The sequence below is a fragment of the Callorhinus ursinus genome, unplaced genomic scaffold, assembly GCF_003265705.2.
Source record: "Callorhinus ursinus isolate GAN/ISIS: 27379988/994484 unplaced genomic scaffold, GSC_fseal_2.0 scaffold59, whole genome shotgun sequence".
Classification (NCBI taxonomy): Eukaryota; Metazoa; Chordata; class Mammalia; order Carnivora; family Otariidae; genus Callorhinus; species Callorhinus ursinus.
The window spans coordinates 6,407,744-6,418,809 of NW_027397121.1; the positions used below are offsets into that span (position 1 = coordinate 6,407,744).

The 11,066-nt window shown below is 56.1% G+C and overlaps 1 protein-coding gene and 1 long non-coding RNA gene across 4 annotated transcripts in view; one reads left to right on the forward strand and one right to left on the reverse strand.

Annotated features, from left to right (window-relative positions):
• The window catches only part of HMGA1 (high mobility group AT-hook 1), a 9,481-nt gene extending 8,817 nt beyond the window's left edge, over positions 1-664 (reverse strand). For 2 of the 3 annotated variants that reach the window (XM_025862265.2, XM_025862264.2), the window contains exons 1-2: positions 511-664; positions 151-267 (exon numbers count right to left, since the gene is read on the reverse strand). The gene's annotated coding sequence lies outside the window, so the exon portion shown is untranslated. The remainder of the gene's footprint in view (positions 1-150; positions 268-510) is intronic. The other variant, XM_073884965.1, reaches the window with a different exon arrangement.
• A 7,911-nt stretch (positions 665-8,575) lies between these two features.
• On the forward strand, positions 8,576-10,838 carry LOC141371186 (uncharacterized). Its single transcript, XR_012375939.1, has 3 exons — positions 8,576-8,978; positions 9,791-9,983; positions 10,442-10,838. It is a non-coding gene; the product is annotated as an uncharacterized lncRNA (long non-coding RNA).
• The last annotated feature ends 228 nt before the right edge of the window (positions 10,839-11,066 follow it).

The window sequence follows — 11,066 nt, forward strand, 5'->3', positions numbered from 1 at the left end:
CCCCGCCGGCGGCTCGCGCAGCCCCGGCCTGGGAATAAAGCCGGAGGCGCGCGCTGCAGCCCTGGGCGGCTTGCAGGAGGGGCGGCGTGCAGGCGGGGGCGCGGGCGCCCCCCTCCGCCGCCGCCGCCGCGGGCCCCGGGGACGACTCACCGCGAGCTCGGCCGCCGGCCTGCGGTGCGCGCTCCGGGCTGCCGGGAGCGACGGTGCTGGGCGCTGAGGACCGGCCTGGCTCCGCCGCCGCCGCCGCCGCTGGTAGCAAATGCGGATCTGAAACCAGGAGAGAGAGCAGAGGCGCTCAGAGACCGCCGCCGCCGCGTGCTCGCCGCCCAGGCCCCCGCGGGGTATTTATCTGTCACATCCAGGCGGGGGGACAAAAATATTCACCCTCCCCCGAAGGATGGCGAGGGGCAGGAAGCTAGGCACGGCCCGTGCGCGGCCTCAAGAAATAAATAATTTAATTAAATGATAGATATAAAAAAAAAGAAGCCACCGGAGGGGCCGCGAACTCACGCCTTCTTGGAGCCGCGCCAGCGCCAGAAATAGCCCGGGCTCGGAGTCCCAATTAGAGGAGCGCAGCCCCGGCTCAGGGGAGCTTAAAAAGAGCGACCCAGGGGCAGGGGGGACGGGCCCGCCCGCGCCAGCCGTGTCACTGTGGGGGGCGGGGCCATGCAAATGAGCCCGGGGATTTAAAAGGGCGGCCGCCCGCCAGCCGCCGCCGCCGCGCGGGTGGGTGCTGACTACGGGGAGGGGCGTGCGGTGCCGGGCGCCTGGGGGCGGGCGCGCGGGAGGCCTGGGCTGGGAACCCGAGGCGACGACCCACTCCCCACTGTCCCGGGCCGGGAGACATGGGAAGGTGCACAGAGGGGGAGCATCGGGGAGCTTTTCGCGGAGGGTGGGAGGGGAGGACGTCCTTACGGCCTGCAACGGGGGGGGGTCCCCGGGAGAGTCACCTCTAGGGGCCTTCCGGGCGTATGGGCCTGACGCCCGCGGAGCGCGTTGGATGTGGGCGGGCGTTCGTGCCTGCGGGGTCCGCGCGGGCGGGAGGGGGTGGAGAGAAACGCGCCTGTGAGAATTCCGCGGCCTACCCGCCGCCCCCTGCGCCCAGCTACGCGGCTCATAGATTTCCCCTGGGCGGACAGGTGTCAGCATGTGCATTTCAGTGCCAACCTGCGTGTGGCTGACTGGTGAAATACAAGTCTTGTGAAATACAAACGTGAAACTTGTGAAATCCCGAGTTTTCGCTTATTAATGGCCGCGAGTGAGCCGTAATCAAGGTGCAGCCTCCAAGCGAAACAAACGATTGGCTCGCTTGCAGGTAAACCTGAGGGTGGACTCATTCCTATAGGTAACCTGGATGGTGTCTTGGGGATGCCTTCCCACTTTGTGCCCTGGCCCTCTCCGCTGTGACTTTTAAGAAAAATAAGAAAGCGTGAGCCATTGGTCGCCTGGAAGCACTTTGAGGGCAGGGACTGGTCTACGCAAGCCATACCCGCCACGCCTGGCCCGCCCGGCGCCTGGCACAACAAAGACTTGTTGCACGAATGAGAAGGAAGCCAAAGGGGAAAGATGGCGGGGAGGGCGGTGGGAAAAGAAAGGGCGCTGTCTAGAGCGGCGCGCCCTGCAGGCCGGGCCCGGGGCCTTTTCGGGCGCACCTCCCCGCCCCTGGTCCCTGAGGCGGCCTTCCACACCTCCCGTGATGCAGGGAAATGCAATGCGGCCCAGTGACACACGGCTGTGACTCATGTTTTTCTTTGCTCCCCTTCTTCCTCCCCGGTCGGCCGAAGCCCCGGCCCAGCCCCCTCCTCAGGGGGCGAGCCGCCGATGGAGGGGGACGCCAGGAAAACCCTGAGCCCGGAGTGGAGGCGGGGTGGGGGAACCGGAGGGGCCGGGCCTCCTACTTTCAGGAATGTTTCAGGAATGTTTCCGGTGGGGGTGGGGAGCAGAGCCGGGAGTGGGCCCAGCCCCCACCCGGGGCGGCGGGCTGGCGCTCCGGGCCGGGGGCAGCACGTGCTCGGCTGGGTGGGGGCGGGGGCGCCTGGGCGGGAAGGCGCTGGGGGCCCTCGGAGCGGGTTCAAAGAGGAGGGCGCGGGCCTGGGGCCGGCCGGGGCCGGGGCTCGGGGTGGGCCGGGAGGCCGCCCTCCGCGCGCTGGCTCCCCGCCCCGCGCCCAGGTGAAACGCAGTTCCTGCGAAGTGCCCAGGCTGCCCCTGGAGGGGAAAGGAAGTCACCGAAGGGCGGCCGGAGGGGAGAGGAGGGTGGAGGGGAACGCCAGGGAGAGGCTGGGGGAGGGGCGGCCTGCCCCTTTGTCTGGAGCCGGTGGGTGGGGGTGGGGCGGGGTGGAAGGCGCGCTGCTCCCTCCATCTTTGTGCCCTGCGTGCCGGGCGCGCGCTTAGTAGGCCGCGAGTTGAGTTGGCTGGAGGCATTGAGTTAGCTCGAGAACCTTTGCAGCGTTGAGTGGAAGAACGAGCCTTCAGTTCTTGCCCTACTTCCCTCAGGTCACGGTTCCCCGCCAGCAAGCCGGGCCCCCGTGTCAGGCCCGGGGATAGCCCCCACAGAACCGCGCGCCCCTCAGACACAGCCCTCCCCGAGGCCGCCTGGGCTGCCCGGCCCGAGCTCTGAGGCTGACGGCCTGGGAGGGCGTGGGAAGGGTCCTCGTAGGCCCCTTCCCGGGACGCAGCTTACCTGGGGCCGCTCTGCCTTCCGCGTGGCTTGTGTCCTGTGGCCTTCCCTGAGGGAGGTGGGGAAGGGAGAGGGACTTCAGCCTCCAGGGGCTGTGGGAAAACTTGGCCAACTTTTTGGCCCACTTCTAACAAGCCGACTTGATCTTATTTTTCCTACTTTTATTTTTCCCCTCGTCCTGATTTTCTCACCGACTTGTTATTTTACCTTGTACTACGTGTATTTTTGTAAGCCACCTCAAACCCTCTTTAGAAGGAGGCAGGTATAAATAAATTTGTGGGCAAATATGGTAGCTTGCTTCTCTTCAGGATTGCCCACACCCTTGTAATCCACCTAACTACCCACTGACCTCCATGCTTTCTGGATTAGAGATGCCCTGAATTCCCTTCCTTTCCTTTCCTTCCTCTTTCATTAAGTGTTAAGCAGCAGGGTGAGGGGTAGAGAGAAAAAAGATAAATAAGTTAGTCTCTGCTCCAGCAAATTTCATATTTAGAGGAATCAGGACCAGGAATACACCAGAGAAAGCTAAGGAGCAATCCAGGTGGTGCTATGAGGCAGAGTACATTCACTCATTCATTCATTCATTCAATACTTATTGAGAACGTACCGTGTACCAAGAACTGGTCCAAACTTTTAGGGTACAAGCAGTGAACAAAGTAAAGTTCCCTGGGCTCTTGAAATTTAAGACTAGGGGGTCAGGCCCTTAAACAGAGGCTCAGGAGGTGCTACAGAGGGAGAGAGGATGGGAGCTCAGGGTAGTCAGGGAAGTTAGTCTGCTGGAGGAGATGGGCCAGAGCAGGCCTTGAGCTGGCCTTGATGGCATTTGGATAAGTGGGCAGCTATGGGGAGCATGCAGGAAGAAAGCTATTCTAGGCCTGGGGCATCAACCTGGTTGGTCAAGGCCTGAGGAGTCCCAGGGGAATTGGTCATGTCAGAACTGGTCTTCCCACATGAAACATTTTCTTATTGTCAGAGTTGAGTTACGCAGTTTCCACAAGGACAACCCAGTGAACTTGAGGAACCCGACAGGAATGGGGAGTTCCGATCAACTTTATATTTCAGGACAGCTGAAGGTTAAGCTCATTTTCACCTGAGCTATTGCACTTCTTCCTGATGTTTGCTCGTTCTTCCCCAGCCTTGCTAAGTGGTGGGAGCCTGACAGTCTCCCAGTCCAAGCTTGGAAATGCAGAGGTTGTAGTAGGTTGGGGTGTCCCTTAAGCCTTCCCTAGGGATTCATGTCTCAGTACATCTCTCCAGTCAGCATATTTACTTCTCAATTTACATCTTCTGAGTCAGTTACAGCTTTTAGAAGAGTCGAGAGAAAGACCACTGTGAACGGTTTCATGTAGTGTTTGGGTTAGTCGAGGTTTTCTGCAAGTCCCAGGGGTGAGGTTTGAAAATGTTCTATGTCCAGCGCAACATGAAAGGTAGATGGGAGGAGGTGGGAAGAAGAGGAACAAGAATAGTTTAGCCTATTGCCCAAACCAGGATATTTTAAAGTGTAAATATTTACTGATGAAAAGTGTACATGCAGAAAATGTACAATCTTGTGTCAGCTCAATGCATTTTTTTTTTAAGATTTTATTTATTCATTTGAGACAGAGAGAGAGAGAGAGAAAGAGCATGAGCACGGGAGAGGCAGAGGGTGAGGGAGAAGCAGGCTCCCTGCCGAGCTAGGAGCCAGGAGCCAGATGTGGGGCTCGATCCCAGGACCCTGGGATCATGACCTGAGCCAAAGGCAGATGCTTAACAAACTTAGCCACCCAGGCGTCCCAGTGCATTTTTTTTTTTTTAAAGACTTTATTTGAGAGAGAGTGAGAGCAAGAGAGATCACAGAGGGAGAGGGAGAAGCAGAGTCCCCGATGCAGGGCTCGATCCCAGGACCGGGAGATCATGACCCAAGCCAAAGGCAGACGCTTAACCAACTGAGCCACCCAGGTACCCCCCTCAATGCATCTTCATAGAAGGAACACCCTTGTGTCACCAGCACCCAGATCAAGAAACTATCTCCAGCTCCCCTTAGGTACTACCATCCCCACTTCTAAGAGCTTCCTGTACTTTCCCCTTTTACATACGTTGTATGGGTGGAACCACTAAGTGACATACTCCTGGGTTCGTTTCCTTTGCTCAACATTATGTCTGAGTTTCATCCACGTCGTGGCATGTGACTGCAGAACGTTCCTTCTCCTTGCTGCACAGTTATGTATCTATTCTGTTGAAGGGCATTTGGATGGACTCTGGTTTGGGGTTATTACAAATAGTACCGTTGTGAATGTTCCAGAATATGTCTTGGTGATTAGATGTGTAAATTTCTGCTAAGTACATGCCTAGGGAAAGAATTCTTGGATCACAGGATAGGTACGCCCAGCTATTACAGGCGAGCAGGACACTTACAAGTAAAAGGGGGTACTTAGCAGTAGTCGTGACCAGACAATGGGCGTAAACCTGGCCTGGTCCATCCTAACCGGGAGTGACCCAGGGCCATATCAACCAGGATAGACCCACGCAAGTCAAATATAGGGTCACCCTGGTGCACAGTGTTTGACCACTCTCTCGGAGAGTCACCCAGCTTCTAGTACATCTGGTCATCTGGCAGGGTCAGGTCTCCAGGCCCTGCTGACCACAAGTTCTGCTGCCAGGAGGCCTGGCTGGCCTAGAATGGGAGGAGAGCCTCTTCTGCTTCCAACTTTCAAGGGAAAACCTCTCCAATGAATTGGAAGGCCCAGGAGGCAGGCACCCCCGTGCCCTGAGCCAGCTACCCATGCTGCATGGACTTTGTCAGCTTTCTTCTTCAGGGCTGAAACCCAGGAAAGCCCTGCTCCTCTCCAGCCTCAGAAAACCCCCAGGAAAAGGAGTTTATGAGCACATACTAAATGCATATGTGTTCTCAGATCCCTCAATACCCCTCCCAGGTCAGTAATACTGTTGCCCCTATCATACAGGTGTCAAAACTGAGGCTCAGGGAGATGAAACAGCTTTCTATTCCCAGGCTGGGTGGGCTTGCTGCTTTCTCCTAGGCCTGCCAGATGGATCCCTCCAGGCACCAAGAGAGGCACCAGGGATGTGGCCTTGAACTAGGTAGCTACCCATTCCCAGTCTTCAAGTGGTGTACTTTGGGCCGGGTGGGGGGCAGACAAGTACATGGCAATATACTTCCAACAGTGCAGTACCTGCTGAAATGCCCCCCCCCCCCCCCCAATTCCCATTCCCTACACAGTTTTGGATGTGAATTAGGTCCCACCAAAGAAAGAGTGAAATTTGGAGGAAGCAAGGAGAGGGAAATATTGCTCTGTGGGCTGTGGGGACTCGGGTTTTTCTGTAGCACATACAATGTCCAGTCACCAGCTTTATGGGGGTCAAGAGGCAAGTATGGGGGCAGAGGGGACTCCTGCCCCTGGGTCACAGCTCAGCTACTCAGGTGGGGCCTCTTCAGTCCATCCCGGATCCGAGCAGAGGGAGGCAGTTCATTTGTGTTGTTTCAGAAGGCCTAGCCTAGAGTCAGCTCCTTTGGTCCTTCCAACGGTTTTATAAGCACCTAATTCCTGGTATTAAATCTCTTTCCACCTAAAACATAAGGCATGTCCCACCTCTCTGCTCAAAATCCTTCAAGGGTTCCCATCTCACAGAGTAAAAAGGAAGTCCTCACAAAGGGCCACGAGGCCCTGCATTCTGCCCCACCCCCAAACCTCATCACCTGCCCGCTGCTCTCCTTTAGCCACACCAGCCTCCTTGATATTCCCCACACCTGCACCTGCCAGGCAGGAGCTCACCTCAGGGCCTTTGCACTTGCCATTCCCTCTGCTTGACCTGCTCTTCCTGTAGATATTCTCAGGGCTCACCCTGTCACTGCCTTCAGGTCTCTGTTCAGTATTACTGTCCATACTGTGTAAAATTGCACATTTGCCCCTGCAATCATTCATCTACTTTATCATGTTTTCCCCCCATAACACTTAACAATTTCTTTTTTTTTTAAGATTTTATTTATTCATTTGAGACACAGAGATACAGAGAGAGAGCATAAGCAGGGGGAGAGACAGAGGGAGAGGGAGAAGCAGGCTCTCCGCTGAGCCAGGAGCCCGACGTGGGGCTCGATCCCAGGACCCCGGGATCATGACCTGAGCCGATGGCAGACACTTAACCATCTGAACCACCCAGGCGCCCCAACATTTAACAATTTCTCACATACTATATGATTTTTCTACTTAACAACCATCAATAAAAGTAGTATGTTTGTTTCCTGTTCAGTGCTCCCCATTGGAAGGCCAGAGGAGGATCTGATGTGTTGTATTCACAGGGGTATCCCCAGGGTCTCACACAGTGTTCAAATCTAAAAAAAGTGTTGAATGAAGAATGATTAACCAAAGTGATTTCTGTTCTCACAAAGGCCAAGCCACAGGGCACTGGGTTGGGGATAGGACATCGGTCCCCAAACCTCAAGACAGAGAAAAGGGCAAGGAACCCAGCAGATCATCCTGGGAGTGACCAGGTGGCCCAGCCCGAGATGGGGCTTCTGCACCTTCCAGAGACATCCACTTTTTGTCTCACTGTGTTAAAATCACTGTACCATTGTTGTCATGTGATCTGCACAGACTCATTTCTAGGGGGCACTACCTCTAGGTCTTTTGGTTTGCCAGCAATCAGGGGAAATGTTTTTTTTTCCCCCCTTGGTCTCAGGTTTAGTCATCAGGAACTGGCAGCCACCTGGCAACCATCTTGGCCCTTTGGCTGGGGTGGACCGGCTGGGTGGCTTGTTGGTGGCTGGGCAGTGGTGGCAGCTCTCCAGAGTGTGCTTTGGGTGAGTGTAAGATTTAAAGGAGCTACCTGACAACGTCCAAGTGCAACAGGCTCTGCAGGTACGGTGCCCCAAACAGAACGGCTGAAAATGCACACACTTTAAAGCCCTATAGTCTGTGAAAGCCCCAACCGTGTGAGCCAGAGGAAGGAAGTGTTAGGGCAGCGACTGCGGGCCTGGGACCCTGTTCTGTGGGGCCTGAAGGGACCCTCTTCTCTGGGGGCTGGAGTGTGTTCTGGAGTCCAGCTTGAGGCCCCAGGCTGGGTGTCTCTCCAGGCCACATGCCCTCTGGGGTTGGATGTCCATGTCAGTTCATTAACCAGCTCTAGTACTTGGGGACCCAAGGCCTGTAGCTTTAGCCACCTGCTCTCACCTTTGTCACACTCTTTTGGGAACATGCCCCGAGGGTTCAGGAGAATCTCCTGTGGTCTTTAACTTGTTGTTTCTCTTGTCTCTATTCCTTGACTAAAGGCTGGGGCTGCGGAAGGGGAATATGACCCCTGAAGCCTTCAAGAGTGACTGCCCTCCACCGCTTGTTGTGGGGAGGCTCCCTCCTACCCGAGCTCTGGGCTTGCAGGGGTCCCAGCTGGGTCCTTCCGCCTCTGGCGGTGGAGTGTGGCTCCATTTGGCATGTGTCCTGGGTCCCCCAGTGCTCTGTCCCCTCCAGGCCACCCTGAACCTTTCTTAGGGCTGAGAGCATGGCTCTGGGGTCTCCATAGTGGGGATAGGCAGGAAGACGTGCTGCCCGCCTGATCCCAGCAGCACGTGGGATGCCTGGTCTGGGCTCACGGCCCCACAGGCCGGCCCGAGTCTGAGAGAAAGGCGAGCAGGGTGGAGGTCGAAGGGCGGGGGGCCTGGGTTGAGGAGGAGGTGGGCTGGGGGTGAGGGGAGGAGCCAACACCAGGCCCGGGATTTGTCGGAATCCTCCAGGGCTTTGTTTTGTTCTTCTCCCCACCCGCGAGCCTCGCACCAGGGCCTAAGGGGGCCTTGGCGCTCAGCACAAGTTTGGTGAATGGATGGATGAATGAGAGCCAAAGGGGCTGGGGGAGGGGCGGAGGAAGTGGGTGGCTGGGGGAGGGGAGAGAAGCGGGCTGGGGGAGGGGAGGTAGCCACTGGCGGCAGGGCGGAGGAAGAGGGAGGCGGGCGGAGCAGGGCGAGCCTGCTGGTCTGGAATCTGGCTAGGAGATGGCGGCGGGGGCGCACGGGCCTGGTCGGCTCCCCTCCCCACCACGCCGGCCTCAACCTCGTTACTCCCTGCTCACCCAGCCTTCAGGCCTCTCTCCCACCCCATGAGGCCTGGGGGTCGTAGGTCCTCCTAGGCCCAGCCTTGACCGCGAATTGAGTGGCGCCCTTCTTTGTGTTCTGACTTTCTTTCTTACTTTCTAGGAACCCAGCCGCTAGGGGGTCGGTGGTCCTCCGGGACTAGAATACCTGAATGGCCCTGGTGGGCAGTGTCAGTCTGAGGGTAAACCTAGGCTTGGACACCCCCTCCCCTTTCCCCACTCTGAGGTATGGATGACCGGAAATACAGAGACTAGGATCTGGGCCACCTTAGAGAGTCTGGGGTGGGTCCCTAGGGGTAGAGGAAGGAGCCGGTGGGCAGAGAAAATCCAAGGACTTGCCCCACTGGCAGCTGCTAGGGACTCCTGCGGGAAGCAGTGGAGCTCGATGTGGGCAGTGCCAGGCAGGAGCTGCTGACAGCCAGGTTTCTGGGTCACCATCCAGGGTGCCCTGCCAATTCCCAGGCTTTGGGGGTGGGGTGGGGTGAGGGGCGAGGGCCGTCTGCATCCCAAGCCCAGACCCTGCTGCCTCCTTTGTCTGGGCCACTTCTGGGACTGCTCCCATCCCCCACTTCCAGCCTTGCTCCTGCCTCTTCCCAGCCTTGGAGTCCCCCAGGAAGGGGCTAATTGTTGATCCTGGCCTTCACTTGGGCCTGTGGGCCTACTGGCCTGCTGGCCTACCTGCCCTGAAGGTGGATGTATAAAGGTGATCCAGAACCCCTCCCACAGCAACCCCTGGGGCTTGGGGCCCTCTCTCCTCAACCCCCAGCTCCTGGACTCTGCCCACAGCTCCTATGCATCTCTTTTTGTGGCACTTTTGCCCTTGGTGGGAGGTTTGGGGAGCGGGATGTCTTTCTCAGGCAGAAATTCTTCTCCTAGTTCTCAGAGATGGAATTCACCTACCCAGTATGATGAAGTTGGCACCTGGTGCCCCCCCCACCTGCCTTGGCATTGGCCTGGGTTCAGCTTAAGCTGTGGCTTGGTCCCCTGGAGTCTACAATACTTTTTTTTTTTTTTAAAGATTTTATTTATTCATTTCAGACACAGAGATACAGAGAGAGAAAGCATGAGCAGGGGGAGAGGCAGAGGGAGAGGGAGAAGTGGGCTCCACGCTGAGCCAGGAGCCTGATGTGGGGCTCGATCCCAGGACCCTGGGATTATGACCTGAGCCGAAGGCAGACACTTAACCATCTGAGCCACCCTCTGAGCCACCCAGGCGCCCCTGGAGTCTACAGTACTTTCAAGAGCTCTAAGTATCCCTCCCACCGTTGACAGCAGGGTCCAGAGAGGTTAAGTCATCTTGCTATAGCAAGGGGTAGAGATAGATACAAGGTGGAGGGACTGGGGGTGGGTGGGAAGGAAGCCACCTTTGGTGGCCATTAAGTGTTGGGGGTGGAGGGTGTGTGACTCTGAGATTGGGAGCCTGTGCGAACTCGCTGGCCACCAGTACAGACAGCTGAAGGGGTGGGGACCAAAATAACATTTAATGAGTGCTCATTACTCCTATCCACACGGGAGGATTCCTGTCTCTATTTTGTAGATGAGGAAATTGGGGTTCAGCAAGGTCAGGTGACTTGGATTGAGAATGCGCCAGGTCTCAGTGCTCTGAATCCCGCCCTTCCCCCACCCTCGCTCCCCACGCCCTTACCCTGCTCTACTTTTTTTATTCCATACCCTTTATTGGACATCTAGATGGTGCTGCCCATTACTGTTGCCATCAGACACAGGCAGCAACTGAGCACCTGAAACATGCCGAGTCTGAACTAAGATGTGCCAGAAGTCTGAAGTACTCCGGATTTCTAAGACTTGGGATAAAAAAACAAAAAAAAAACCCTCACACATAGAAATACTAATTTTTGTGTATATTGATTGTATGTTGAAATGATAATATTTGGGCATATTGCCTTAAATGCAATATATTATTCAAGTTCATTTCATGTATGTCTTTTTTACCATTTTATTTTTTAATTTTTTTAAAGATTTATTTATTTATTTATTTATTTGACAGAGAGAGACAGCAAGAGAGGGAGTACAAGAAAGGGGAGTGGGAGAGGGAGAAGCAGGCTTCCCTCCGAGCAGGGAGCCCGATGGGCGGGGCTCGATCCCAGGACCCTGGGATCATGACCTGAGCCGAAGGCAGACGCTTAACGACTGAGCCACCCAGGCGCCCCTCTTTTTTACCATTTTAATATGGCTACCAGAAAAGCTCACATATGTGCCTTCCCTTCTATTTACATGGACAGTGCTGATCTAGATTCTTGATTCTTCGCTTATTATTTATTGACGCCCCCCTTCTCAATATCTGCTCTCGGAGGGC